Consider the following 12,413-nt stretch of genomic DNA (forward strand, 5'->3'; position numbering starts at 1 on the left):
GTGGAAGGGCGGGCAGTCAGGAGCAGGATCAAGTCTTCAGACTTGGTGGTGTTGATGTCACAGATTTGATGCTTGAAGAGCTAAGCACTCTTTTGGTGCCATTTTGATCAACCGGGATGCATTCTTCTACACGTTACTGTGAAATCTCATATTTATTTAGTGTTGCTCTCATGAAAGTGTCACTTCTATAAAAATGACTACCTGATTGGTAATGGAAATCAAATGGTATTTCATGTGTTTTTTATGCAATAAGCTATGTTGGTATACATTTTAACTTATAAATGGGAAGAAGCATGCCTAGTTGTTTATCATTACTTGATGGGATAAATTGGAATGGGATAAATAGTTCATTTTCACAATTCTATATCATCCTTTAAGAAGTCTACAAGTGAAGTGGTCTTCAATTTATTTTATTATTTGGATATTGCTGCTAAATTTTCTAATTCCTCACTATACCTCTCTTGCCATCAAACTGAGGTGTAGTTCGGACCCTCTGTGTCGTCTCATCTCTCACTCAATAGCTGGCGCCCACCCCAGCAGCCTTTGGTTCACAATCGAGGGACCTCTGTGCCTTTAGTCAGAAGTCACTGTGAATGTGTTGTAGTTCTGAGTGTAGAAGGGACCCAAGTGCTTCAGACCAGGGGAGTGAAGGCACAGCTTAGCCTTGTATCTGCCCTCTGGGCTCCGAGTTCTCCATTGACAGCTGCCAGATGCTTCTCTTAGCTGTCTCACTTTGTCAAGTGGCAGAAACCCTATATTTCTCTTTGATCCAGTGCTTATCAGAGTATTTTTATGTGATACTTACTAAATGTTTGATTAACAATTGAATGAGATTGTTGGACAGCCCTCATTTAACTACTTATTAAAATTTAGTCCTTTGTGAAGTTGTATCTTTTATAATTCTTAATTTTGTCTTTTACTAGTTAAAAAGCATCACAGTAAGATTAACTTGCCTCTGATAAATCAGTGAGTGGGTTTACAGATTTTAGACACTTTATTCAAATGTTCTAAAAAGTTGTTTATTCCTGTTGCTGAGCTGACCTTACTCACTTGTTCCTCCCTGGAAGTTGGTGGAAATCTCACACTTAACAGCTAACCAGGTCTCTGTTGGAAATATTTAGTCCACTCAGTGTCCAGCCTTGTATCCAGCTGGGTTAAGTTGTTTCTTTTGTATATCTCAGTCCTGCAGGTCTTTTCCCTCTCCCCCTTCTCACCAGGAATGTCTCTGGTAGAGAGGGGCATACTTGGAGGGAAGGCTGATGCTGAAGGGGTCTCCTGGAGCGAGGCTCCCAGCCACAGGTCCTCGACATCTGAGCCGGAGGGCTCTGCCGGGCCATCAGCCCTCTCCACCGCCCCTCACTGGGGAACGTCTGGGTCCCCCTGCCACTGCCTACACTTCTGAGTTCCCCGCAGTGGACATGCCGTGGCTCTGAAAGTCTGCCTTTACTCCTCAGAGTTCCTCGTTTCTCCCATGAAGCTCCAAGGCTGGAGGGGCCTGGCTGCATCCTTCCTGTATCAACTTCTGAGTTCTCTTTGCGCAGAGCATGTGGTAAAACTCTGATCTCGTTCTCCAGACTTGGGTCCTGCTGTAGTTAAAAGAGCTAAAGAAAGTTTAAAAAAATTTTCTCTGCCTCATTTTAAGACACTTGGAAGTTTTCTAGTTCACAGCCAGCTGGTACACTATTTATTTTAGACATTGCTGGTCCCTCCATCCCAGGGTGTGAAGCCTCATGGCTTAGCCTGGGAAGGTGAAAGGCTATATGGAACGATGATGTAAGAGAGAAAAAAAAAATACCAGTTTAATAATTACAGTTTATCCCTATAATTACATCAACATTCTTCTTAAGCTGCTTCCATAAAAGGACCATATTTCTCTTTGTACTATACGTTTGAATTCACCAGTACACTGCAAAAGAAATTTAGACAGAAACTCAGTACTGCAGAGTGATGGCAGGTGCCACAACTAAGTGCTGACACAAACTGTTAGAGGAGTGACCACCACAACTGAAAAAGTTCCTGTCTCTTGATGCAGAGTATGTGGGGTTCTTTTTAACTTAACTACTTTTCTTTTTTCTTTCTTTTCCTTTTAAAAGCTGGTTGACAGTTGTCTTCATGCCTGGTTTGGTCACTTCTCCTAAAATGCAAAACGGCGTTAATAAGTTAATGTCGTACATTGGTAAAGTCTTGGCATTGTTGGTTGAGGGAAGTTAAAGCAGGCAAGGTCACTGGACCTTGAATTCTTATTGCTAGAGTGATATAAAAGCAAAACCTAGAGTCAGAGCTGTCCCAGTCACATATTTATAGACAAATGAGTAGCTGATTCAGCTCACAGAGTATAGAAACAGTTTTGGCCCAGAATTATCTTAGTAGATATTGTATGACTTGTAACTTAAGAACAATTACATTTTGACCACAAGGTGACAGTATTAATAGCTAAACTGCTTATGTTATTTTATTTATTCTTTAGTCAAAGAAAAAGAATTATGAGACAGTTTAACCATTTAACTTTGTACTCTTGAACTAGATGTGCACTTGGATTTGGAAGACCGCCTGGCAAAATTTATGAAGACAGAAGAAGCCATTATATACTCATATGGATTTGCCACCATAGCCAGTGCTATTCCTGCTTACTCTAAGAGAGGGGACATTGTGTTTGTGTAAGTAATCTTTACTGACATTTCTTATCAGAATTCCTTTGGAAATAATATTGGCCCTCCTAGAGAATTCCTTTGTTAGAGGTCATCTGCCTAAAATAATATTGATTTTTTTTTTTTCATTTTTAAAGAAATATATAGTCACCCAGCCAAGTAGTTCTGCAGAACTAGTGAGACCTCCACTGGAAGGATGCCTTAAGGTGTCGGTACTTTGTTATCTGCCATTATGATTTTATTTATTGATGTTGAGAAGACCAAACTTATGTAGGAGCAGACCAGCCCTCTGTTTTCCCTGTGCAGCTCTGTGACAGTGTGGTGTCCTTGTGAGTCCATGGTCGTAGCCCACATAGCCACTCATACTACCTGATAAAGTCACTCCACTTCTCAGTACCCTCGCTGCAACTCTTGGTCTCTGCTGATCTTGCTTCATGGCTTGTTAAGAATATAGAAGTCATGAGTTGCAGACTTCCTTAACTTTCCAGGAACAAATTACACACTTGCATACATGTGCACTAAATGTATGGTGTTGCTTTTTACTGTGGAGGGGAAGAGCAGAGAGGAATAGAGTGAGGGCTGGCATAGCCCAGGCAGCTGGTTATACCCGTCAGGAGCACCTGCCACTAGCCCGAGCCTCTGTTATCTTTTGAGTGGACAATTAAATGACTCTCTTAATTTAGGTCTCAGAGTGACTTTTGTTTCCTCTTTTCCTTTTTGACACCATAGCCAGACACTCCATTTAAGAGCTTCCATTGTTCCTAAAATAAATATCCAAGTTCTTATTATGATCTTGTACATTCTAGACTACTGTTTTAGGCCCATTTTCTACCATTTCCCCTTAGGTGGTCATGCTGTGTAGCCTTACCAGCCTTATATGCTAGTTTCCCCTCAAGGCCTTTGCACGTGCTAAGACCCTAAGTCCCTACGCCTAGAACGTTGTTCCTCCTCTCATCTCCTACTTAATTCCTGCTCATCCTGCACATGTACCACCTCTGCAGGAAAGCCTTCCCCAAGCTCTCAGACCAGGTCAAGACCCCTTGCTGCATGTGGAGAAAATTTTACAGCCAGAGGAGTTTGGTATCCTTGTGAATCCATGACCACGCAGGCATTTACGTGCCTGTCAAAATCACTGTTTCTCAAGCCTCCCTTAACTTACATATGCAGGTGTGTGCGTGTGTGCTCATGTGCGCCCGCACCGTCTGCTCTTGGCTCAGCTTGCCTCACGCTCACTGTACTCTTTTACACCACTTTCAACGGTTCATACCAGCCCGTTGCCTAGGATAGCATGTGCCATTTAGTGGTGCTCAGTAAATACCTTCAGTAAGAGAATGAATGGAGGCTGGAGCGCAGAAGAGGGGTCCAAGTGACTGGACTTCAGAGCCCGGCTCACCTCAGTCCCTGTACCATCCTGCTGCTTCTCACTCACTGTCGGAGCACCTGTAGTGCAACAAGCTCAAGCACACGCTGCAGGGCTGGCTCTTCCTGGGGGTTTTCAGCGCGCTTGTGTCCCATTCTTCTCCACAGCCCTGTGACAGTTACCTGGGAGCACTCCAGCACATGGCCTGGGCCTGAGTAGAATTGTTTCCCAATGTGACCATGAAAATGAATGTTTCTATTAATTTCTTGCACATAGTTTAAAAAATCAGTAATAATAAAGACTCATCACAAATTTGAGAGTCAGTGATTTAAACAGTGATTCTAGGTTTTTAATAAAGCATAGTTGCAGACAGCTACAATACAGTGTCAGCCAATATCGCTTTATACAAGCCCCCACCATAAATTCCTTTTTGAGTTTAAAGTCCAGAAGAAGTTTACAGTTACAGTTGAACTTGTATGCTTCCTTTGTCAGATAATAAATACTATATTGTCCTTTTGGTTTTCACTGCTAGGAAACCTAGTCTAAACTCACTTTCAAATCTTATGCCTGGTGTCTTAGAACTTCAGTTTCTAATGAGTCATCAGACAACTTAATTATTCCCTTATACATAATTTTAAATATTCCACCTGAAATTCATTTGAAAGTAGGAACACTAGAGGTAAAAATGGTGTTTAGTAAATTATTTGACAAATTGTTTTTGATAAATTCATTAGGCATAGACAATATGTTCGATGTTTTATTTTCTTTCTTTTGTAGTAAACAGTGATAATGCTTTGCCAGTAGGTCTCAGAACAATGGTTGTTTATATACCTAAGTCTTTCCTTGTCACTCTGTATATTACTTTGTGTACCCTTTTCTAATGAAATGTTTTATATTGAGATAATTGTGGATTCACATACACTTGTAAGAAATAATACAGAGATTTTATGTGCCCTTTACCCAGTCTTCCCCAATGGTCACCTCTTGCAAAACTGTAATACAGTTTGAAAAGTGGGATGTTGACATTGATAAAGTCAAGATAATCCCTCTTGTTGCCACACCCATATCCCTTCTACCCTACCCACTCTTTAGCCCCTGGCAACCACTAATCTGTTCTCCATTTCTGTAATTTCATGATTTCAAGATTGTTGTACAGGGACTTCCCTGTTGGCGCAGTGGTTGTGAATCCGCCTGCCAATGCAGGGGACACGGGTTCGAGCCCTGGTCCGGGAAGATCCCACATGCCACGGAGCAACTAAGCCCGTGCGCCACAACTACTGAGCCTGCGCTCTATAGCCCGCGAGCCACAACTACTGAAGCCCGCATGCCTAGAGCCTGTGCTCTGCAACAAGAGAAGCCACCGCAATGAGAAGCCTGCGCACCGCAATGAAGAGTAGCCCCCGCTCGCCGCCAACTAGAGAAAGCCCGTGCACAGCAACAAAGACCCAACACAGCCAAAAATAAATAAATAGATTAAAAAAAAAATGTACAAATGTGAGTCATACAGTAGGTAAAACATTTGAGGATTGGCTTTTCTCATTCAGCATTAATTATTTGGAGATTCTCCAGGGTTGTTATGTGAATCAAGAGTTTGTGCCTTTTGATTGCTGAGTCATATTCCATGGTATGGATACACCACAGTTTGTTGAACCATTCACCTATTAAGGATATCAGAGTTGTTTCTAGTTTGGGGCTATTACAAATAAAGGTGCTGTAAATATTCATGTATAGCTTTCTCTGTGAACATACGTTTTCATTTCTTTGAGGTATATGCCAAGGAATGCAGTTGCTGGTCATAAAGTATTGTGCGTTAAGTTTTTTAAGAAATTACCAAACTTTTCCAGAGTGGCTGTATTATTTTACATTTCCATGAACAGTGTATAAGTGATCTAGTTTCTCCAACATCCTCAGGAGCATTTGGTGTTGTCGCCTTTTTTTTTTTTTTTTTTTCTTTAGCCATTCTCATAGGTGTGTACAGATATCTCATTGTAGTTTTAGTCTATATTTCCCTGATGCTACCATACTTACTGTTTTTAGGCTTTGGTCTTGGCATCAGGGTAATACTTCATAAAGTCAATTTGAAAGTGTTCCCTCTTTTATTTTCTGGAGAAACTGTATAAAACTGTTGTTAATTCTTTAAATGTTTGGTAGAGTTCTCCAGTAAAAACAGCTGGACCTCGAGATTTTTTTTTTTTTTGGAAGTATTTTTACTATGAATTTAATTTCCTTAGTACTTGTAAGGCTATTCAAATATTGAGTGAGTTGAAGTAGTTTGTGTTTTTCAAGGAGTTGGTCCATTTCTTCTAAATCGTCAAATTTGTATGTGTAGCATTGTTTGTGATATTCCCGTACTATCCTTCTAATGTCTGCAGATCCCTGTTTCCTTCCTAACTGGTAATTTCTGTCTGCTCTCTTTTTTGTCATTTTTGCTAGAGATTTGTCAATTTTATTGATCTTTTCAAAGAATCAGCTCCTTGTTTCATAGATTTTTCTACGTTGTATTTTTGTTTTCATTTCTACTGATTTCTGGTATTATTTCCTGCCTTCTGCTCATTTGCAGTTTAGTTTGCTCTTTCTAGGTTCTTGAGGTGAGAACTTCAATTACTGATTTGAGACTTTTCCTCATTTCTAATGTATTAGTGCTATGAATTTCCCTGTCATCACTGCTATAGTTGTGTTCCACAAATTTTGATGCGTTTATTTTCATTTTCGTTTAGTTCATTTTTGTGTTTTATTTCTCTTTGACCCATGAGTTATGTAGAAGTGTGTTGTTTAGTTTCCAAGCATTTGGAAATTTTTAATTTGTTACAGTTTGTTTTATGGCTCATGATGTGGTCTATCTTGGAATATGTTCCATAGTCACTTAAAAAAGAATATTCTGGCAAATACAGAGAAAAGGCCACATGAGGACACCAGTGAGAAGGTATCACTCCATGATAGGACACATGTGATTAATTTCCTTCTTTATACATTTCTGTTTTTCATATAATAGTATTCAATGATCAAATGTTACACTGATCATTATTTTTTAAAAGTCACTGATATGCAAATTAAAAACCAGAAAAAAACATACAAATTGTTCATTTGCCACTTCTATCCTTTAATCCAGTAAGAGAGAGCGCTAGTTTTGCATGTCAACTTCCTAAGGTATACTTACATAAAAGTTTTAGTGAGACAAAAAGCAATTTACATATGAAACTTTATTTACCTTTTGAGAGAAATTTTTTTTTGTCATTATCATTAAATAGAAAAAAAAATATTCTGCTGAATGGAGTGTTCTATAAACGACAATTAGATCTTCCTAGTTGATGGTGTTATTGAGTTCTTCTATATCCTTGCTGATTTTCTGTTTGGTAGTTCTGTCAGTTGTTGTAATTTGTCAGTTTCTTCTTTCACTTTTATCAGTTTTTGTGTCTTATCTTTTGTAGCTCTGTTATTTGGTGCACATTTAGGATAAGTTTTCCTGGTTAATTGAGTCTTTTTATCATTATATAACATCCTTCTCTGTCTCTGGTAATTTTCTTTGTTCCAAAGTTTACTTTATCAGATATTAACATAGGCACTCTGCTTTCCCTTTTGAATGTTTGCATGTGTTTATTGTATGTAATATATATGTATACCCTTACTACCTATATTATTGTATATAACATACATACATATATATAGCATATAACTATATATATATACATATAACTACATGTGTGTGCTCATGTGCGCCCTCAGTGCGCCCTACACACACACATTCCCTTACTACCCATCTCATTACATTTGAAGTGAATTTCTTATAGGCAGCATGTTTAATCCACTCTGCCACTCTGTCTTTAAATTGTATATTTTAGCCATTTACATTTAATGTAATTATTGATATATGGGATCTTAATCTCCCAATTTTTATTTTTTGTTTCTTATTTGTTCTCTCTGTTTTTTGTTTTCTTTTTTCTTTTTCCTGCCTTTCTCAGGGTTAATTGAATGAGTTTTGGAGTTCCATTTTTATTTATCTTATTTATTTTATTTATTTGTTTTCAAGTGTTTCCCTTTGTATAGTTTTTTAGTCATTGCTGTAAGTATGATGTTGTATGTACGCATAAGTTATCACATTCTACTGGTGTTATTTTACCAGTTCAGTTATAGAATCCTTTATCTTCCTTTACATCCCCTTACTCTCCTTATTTATAATACAGTTGTTTTAAGTATTTCCTGTAAACACTTTGAGAACCACATCAGATAGTGTTATAATTTTTACTTTAACCATCCGCAATGACTTAGAAAACTCAAGAGGGGAAGAAGAGCCTAGTGTGTTTGTTCATACTTTTTACAGTATTCTTTCTTCCTTCCTGATAATCTAAGATTCTTTTATTTATTTATTTTTTCTATGTGGAGAGCTTTCTCTAGCCATTCCTTTAGGGGAAGTCAGCTTGGGATAGAGTCTCTTAGTTTTTTTTTCAACTGAGAATGTCTTCTCCCCCTCATTCCTAAAGGATATTTTTGCTAGTTTTGGATTCTTGGTTGCCAGGTCTTTTTTTTTCAGCATTTGAAATACATTGGGACACTTTTTTCTGGTGTTCGTGGTTTCTGATGAGAAATCTACTGTCACTCAAATTGCTTTTCTCTTACATGTAAGGTGTCATTTTTCTTGTGCTGATTTCAAGATTTTTTTCTTTGTCATTCGTTTTCAGAAGTTTGACTGTAATTGTATTGGCATTTATTTGTTTGGGTTTACCTGCAAGAATTTTGCTCAGCTTCTTTAATCTATAGTTTTACGCCTCTTCTTTAATCTATAGGTTTTCAGCCATTATTTCTTTAAGTACCTTTTTAGTCCCACCCTCATTCTGTTCTTTAGAACTCTACAGACTTGAATGTTGCATATTTTACTGTAGTCTCACAGGTCCCTGAGACTGTTCTTTTCTTTCTAGTCTACTTTCTCTCTGCGATTTACATTGACTTGATTTCTACTGTTACATCTTTCAGCTCACTGATTCTTTCCTCTCTCCATTCTGCTGCTGAATTCATCCACTATGCTTTTTCTTTTGACTATTTTGCTTTTTAGTTCTAATATCCCCACAGGATTCTTCTTTGTATCTTCTTTTTCTCTGCTGCAGCTTCCTGTTTTTTGATTTGTTTCAAGCATGTTCATAATTACTCATGAAACATTTTTTTTTCACACTCTATTTTATTTTTACAAGAGATAAATAGACTGACACCAAGCATTGTACATGGATGACCACAACAAAAGCAACAATGATTGCAATTACCAAACATGAAACACACTCATACTATGTCATAATATTGACATTCAGTCCAGTAATCCTCCACTGTAACAGCTCCTTTACTTTGCAGTGAAAATTGATTTGTATATTCTTTGCCTCTGAGTCCTTGTGGGATTTTTTTTTTTAATTCAGACAGACAGAAAGTCACAAAAATTATACTCATCCTCATCAGTTCACTCAGTCCCATGTAATTAATTTTTTTTTCATCTTGATCTTTTTTTAGCACTGTTATGAGTTCATCAGTTTTTCATTAGAGTTCTGAAAATGCTTATTCATTCAGTTCAGCAGTACAGTCAGTTACCAGAAACCTGTACTTGTCAGAGCCTTTTCCATGAATTTCTTGAAGATGAAACCCTTTTATAGGAACATATTTGCAAATTCATCAGAGTACACCCAGAACTGTCTGTAAATGACAAAAGACTTAAAAATGACCATGGTTAAAGATTTGATGAAAGTTCATAATAATGCAGTTGACAAGAAAATTAGTTATTTCTGAGATATACATTTTAAAGTAATAACTAGGATTATTATAACATTATACCAGAACATATAAGATTTTGAGAAGTTTCCTGTAATGTCTGAAACATTTATATTAACATATTTCCATACAAATACAAATATAAGATTTTTAGAAATTTCATGTAATGTCTGAAACATTTATATTAACATATTTCCATACAAATACAAATATAAGATTTTTAGAAATTTCATGTAATGTCTGAAACATTTATATTAACATATTTCCATACAAATAACCCAATGAAAGTTTAGTATTAGTTGTTTTGTTTGTTTTTTTATACTGCAGGTTCTTATTAGGCATCAGTTTTATACACATCAGTGTATACATGTCAATCCCAATCGCCCAATTCAGCACACCACCATCCCACCTCACCGCAGTTTTCCCCCCTTGGTGTCCATATGTCCATTCTCTACATCTGTGTCTCAACTTCTGCCCTGCAAACTGGCTCATCTGTACCATTTTTCTAGGTTCCACATACATGCATTAATATACGATATTTGTTTTTCTCTTTCTGACTTACTTCACTCTGTATGACAGTCTCTAGATCCATCCACGTCTCAACAAATGACTCAATTTCGTTCCTTTTTATGGCTGAGTAATATTCCATTGTATATATGTACCACAACTTCTTTATCCATTCGTCTGTTGATGGGCATTTAGGTTGCTTCCATGACCTGGCTATTGTAAATAGTGCTGCAGTGAACATTCGGGTGCATGTGTCTGTTTGAATTACGGTTTTCTCTGGGTATATGCCCAGTAGTGGGATTGCTGGGTCATATGGTAATTCTATTTTTAGTTTTTTAAGGAACCTCCCTATTGTTCTCCATAGTGGCTGTATCAATTTACATTCCCACCAACAGTGCAAGAGGGTTCCCTTTTCTCCACACCCTCTCCAGCATTTGTTGTTTGTAGATTTTCTGATGATGCCCATTCTAACAGGAGTGAGGTGATACCTCATTGTAGTTTTGATTTGCATTTCTCTAATAATTAGTGATGTTGAGCATCTTTTCATGTGCTTCGTGGCCGTCTGTATGTCGTCTTTGGAGAAATGTCTATTTAGGTCTTCTGCCCATTTTTGGATTGGGGTGTTTGTTTCTTTGATATTGAGCTGCATGAGCTGTTTATATATTTTAGAGATTAATCCTTTGTCCGTTGATTCATTTGCAAATATTTTCTCCCATTCTGAGGGTTGTCTTTTCGTCTTGTTTATGGTTTCCTTTGCTGTGCAAAAGCTTTGAAGTTTCATTAGGTCCCACTTGTTTATTTTTGTTTTTATTTCCATTACTCTAGGAGGTGGATCAAAAAAGATCTTGCTGTGATTTATGTCAAAGAGTGTTCTTCCTATGTTTTCCTCTAAGAGTTTTATAGTGTCCAGTCTTATATTTAGGTCCCTAATCCATTTTGAGTTTATTTTTGTGTATGGTGTTAGGGAGTGTTCTAATTTCATTCTTTTACATGTAGCTGTCCAGTTTTCCCAGCACCACTTATTGAAGAGACTGTCTTTTCTCCATTGTATATCTTTGCCTCCTTTGTCATAGATTAGTTGACCATAGGTGCGTGGGTTAATCTCTGGGCTTTCTATCTTATTCCATTGATCTATGTTTCTGTTTTTGTGCCAGTACCATATTGTCTTGATTACTGTAGCTTTGTAGTATAGTCTGAAGTCAGGGAGTCTGATTCCTCCAGCTCCATTTTTTTGCCTCAAGACTGCTTTGGCTATTCGGGGTCTTTTGTGTCTCCATACAAATTTTAAGATGATTTGTTCTAGCTCTGTAAAAAATGCCATTGGTAATTTGATAGGGATTGCATTGAATCTGTAGATTGCTTTGGGTAGTATACTCATTTTCACAATGTTGATTCTTCCAATCCAAGACCATGGTATATCTCTCCATCTGTTGGTATCATCTTTAATTTCTTTCATCAGTGTCTTATAGTTTTCTGCATACAGGTCTTTTGTCTCCTTAGGTAGGTTTATTCCTAGGTATTTTATTCTTTTTGTTGCAATGGTAAATGGGAGTGTTTCCATAATTTCTCTTTCAGATTTTTCATCATTAGTGTATAGGAATGCAAGAGATTTCTGTGCATTAATTTTGTATCCTGCAACTTTACCATATTCATTCATTAGCTCTAGCAGTTTTCTGGTGGCAGTTTTAGGATTCTCTATGTATAGTATCATGTCATCCGCAAACAGTGACAGTTTTACTTCTTCTTTTCCAATTTGTATTCCTTTTATTTCTTTGTCTTCTCTGATTGCCGTGGCTAGGACTTCCAGAACTATGTTGAATAATAGTGGTGAGAGTGGACATCCTTGTCTCGTTCCTGATCTTAGAGGAAATGCTTTCAGTTTTTCACCATTGAGAATGATGTTTGCTGTGGGTTTGTCATATATGGCCTTTATTATGTTGAGGTAGGTTCCCTCTATGCCCACTTTCTGGAGAGTTTTTATCATAAATGGGTGTTGACTTTTGTCAAAAGCTTTTTCTGCATCTATTGAGATGATCATATGTTTTTTATTCTTCAATTTGTTAATATGGTGTATCACATTGATTGATTTGCGTATATTGAAGAATCCTTGCATCCCTGGGATAAATCCCACTTGATCGTGGTGTATGATCCTT

The 12,413-nt window shown here is 37.4% G+C and overlaps 1 pseudogene; it reads left to right on the forward strand.

Moving 5' to 3' along the window:
• LOC103015412 (serine palmitoyltransferase 1-like) overlaps positions 1–12,413 on the forward strand; it is a 61,623-nt pseudogene that overhangs the window by 19,802 nt on the left and 29,408 nt on the right.

The sequence above is a fragment of the Balaenoptera acutorostrata genome (genome assembly GCF_949987535.1).
Source record: "Balaenoptera acutorostrata chromosome 6 unlocalized genomic scaffold, mBalAcu1.1 SUPER_6_unloc_2, whole genome shotgun sequence".
Lineage (NCBI taxonomy): Eukaryota > Metazoa > Chordata > Mammalia > Artiodactyla > Balaenopteridae > Balaenoptera > Balaenoptera acutorostrata.